The following is a 2,701-nucleotide window of genomic DNA, read 5'->3' as shown; positions in this document are numbered from 1 at the left end:
TCTTCCGATGATGAAGCAAACGTTGTCCTACTAAACCGCCCTTATTAAATAGAACTGAATGAAGCTGGCATCTCACTGAGTGACCTCTGGTAGCAATAGCACCTTACACCTGGTGGGGATGAGGGATCATCTTCCTGCCCCGATGAGGAAACACAAGTATTCAGACCCGGTCCTGGCAGATCCGGAACCCATGTTTCCTGATTCCTGCTCTAGGAAGTTTCTACTGTTTTGCAGGAAACTAAGGAAGCTCGATGCCTCTTTCAGTAGTCACTTTCTCCTACCTAGGAGAGAATAAGTTTAGGTTGAATAAATAAGAGCAAGATGGTTACCTATGGATCCAAAAGCAAGACTTTCTGACTAAAGAATGAGAAGGAAGGCATGCTACTTTGATGTGCAGGTTCATATCTCCTGGTTTAGGTGACCAGTGGCCCAGTTATTCCATCTGTTACGCCTTTCCATTAGCATGTCTCACCATAATTAATTGCCTCCTTAGGCTTTGGCCCTGGTGACCACAGATGTAGCATTACTAAACCATAGTGTCACCCGTTACATAATCCTCACACCATTTACTAAGCGTGATAAAGCAGTTTCACTCATGCTTTATCTAATCCTCCTATCAAATTTTATTATATGTATTTAACAGATAGGAAAATGTACATAATCAAAGGAAAAAATAAAAACTTAAGCAATGGTAAGCTTTGCATTTTCTTTCTTTTCTTTTTTTTTTTGGAGAGATTTTTCACTGTAGGGCGCGTGCGCTCGCCAGACAGACAGAGAGACATAGAGACAGAAAGTGAGAAATCACCCCCCAGGGGGGATGGTCACGCCGCAATCCCTTCTCCTCCATTCTCCTCTCGGGATCTTGGGCACGCACACACACGCGCCCGGCGTGAGTTTTAAGCCACCGGGTCCGGGACATGAACCGTGGTTGACTACGTGGGAGTCCAGCGACATAGCCATTACGCTAACTGCTGGTTCCCTCTTTTTTTTTTTTTTTTTAGTTTGCTACAGTGCACATGCAATTGCCAGAAAGAAAGACAGAGAGAGGAGAGAGAGAGAAAGAGAGAAAGTGAGAAATGCCCCTCCTCCCAAGGGAGATGATCTCACTGCAAGCCTCTCTATCCTCGTCCTCTGTTTGGGGCACACACACACGTGCATACACATACCCAACATATTTCTGAAGCCACTGGGTCTGGGATTTGAACCATGCGGTCAGCCATGTGGGATCCAGCCACCTCAACCTCCACACCACCTGCTGGCCCTGCAATACTAAGCTACTGAAACACCTCTCTGGGATTTAATTCTGATATTTCTGGTTCCAAAGACGGGAATGTCTCTTTCAAATATCTCTTTCGAATCTACTACATACAGCATCATTTCTGGTGGTTGCTGAGGTTTCATAGTGCCTACTGGAATGGCTAGTCTTGACTTCAGATTTGCAAATGACCATTTCCTAGTGCTAAGAGCAGGCATGACATGACACTGTCCTTGGCTATCATAAAGAGAACAGACCTGTGCGATTGAAGAGGGAGAACCGTGTAGTTGTTAATCACCGCCTGCCTATACTTAGCCATAAACTTTCATTTCTCTGCCTTTCTCTGCTTCATTTCTATCAGATCAGGAAAGCCAATGTGTTTTTCAGCAATATTCAAGCGATAAGAACATGTTGTTGTTGTTTTTTTAATCTCTTGGGATTTAGAGTCTTCCTGACTCTAATCTAAAATTTCTTGAGGCACTGTACCATCAGGAGTTTGTTCTGAGGTGTGATTGAAGAAGTTCTGAATTGTCTCACACTGTTCAGTGTCTCAATTTCAGTGTTTGGTCTTTTTATTTGGGGGGGTGTAGGGATGAGGGTGGCTCTTCATATTTTAGATAGACAAAGACATGTCTCAAGTGTTCATGAGAAGTTCCAGGGCCTATCTGTATGTGGTGGATGTGCACATAGACACATCCATGTGCACACATGTTCAGAAATGAATATGACCGCATACATCTGCGTAGGTACACAGGGGTATGCACGCTCACTCTAGGTGATGCCCGACACATACAGTGGATGCTACCCACATAGAAACTTTCACACTTGTCACACTTTTTCACAGTTTTCTCTTTTTTTGGAGAGGTTTTTGCTATAGGGTACTTGTGCTCTCCAGAAAGACATAGAGAGACAGAGAGATAGAAAGTGAGAAATCACCCCGCAGGGGGGATGGCCACAGTGCAATTCGTTCTCCTCCATTCTCCTCTCGGGATCTTGTGCACGCACACACACGCGCCCGGCATGAGTTTAAGCCACTGGGTCCAGGACTTGAGTCATGGTCGAGTGGGAGTCCAGCGACAGGCATTATGCTAGCTGCTGGTCCCACTTTTTCAGTTTTCATTCAAAGCCATGATTACTAGACTGTGATAGTATTCAGGACATTTATTTTTCTCATTAGCAACTCACTTAAGTCTACTAGCTTTCCCAAGTGTGGACTAGTGTCATATTGGCTACCCGGCACTCAGGGCTGGCAACTTACCCTTTCTACATGGCACTATTTTATAATGTTACTGAGCCACTGGGTCAGAGAAGAGTCATAGGGTCCTGGAAGTTCACAACAGAATCATTACAAGGCCAGTATTTTCAGGAAACTCTCACGCTGAAGGGAAGCCACGGCATCACCCTGTGCTGTTGGTGTCAAAATATCTGGTGTGGACTGTGGAGAAC

The sequence above is a fragment of the Tupaia chinensis genome, unplaced genomic scaffold, assembly GCF_000334495.1.
Source record: "Tupaia chinensis unplaced genomic scaffold, TupChi_1.0 Scaffold144099_1, whole genome shotgun sequence".
NCBI classification, from domain to species: Eukaryota; Metazoa; Chordata; class Mammalia; order Scandentia; family Tupaiidae; genus Tupaia; species Tupaia belangeri.
Note: the sequence above shows the minus strand (reverse complement) of the source record.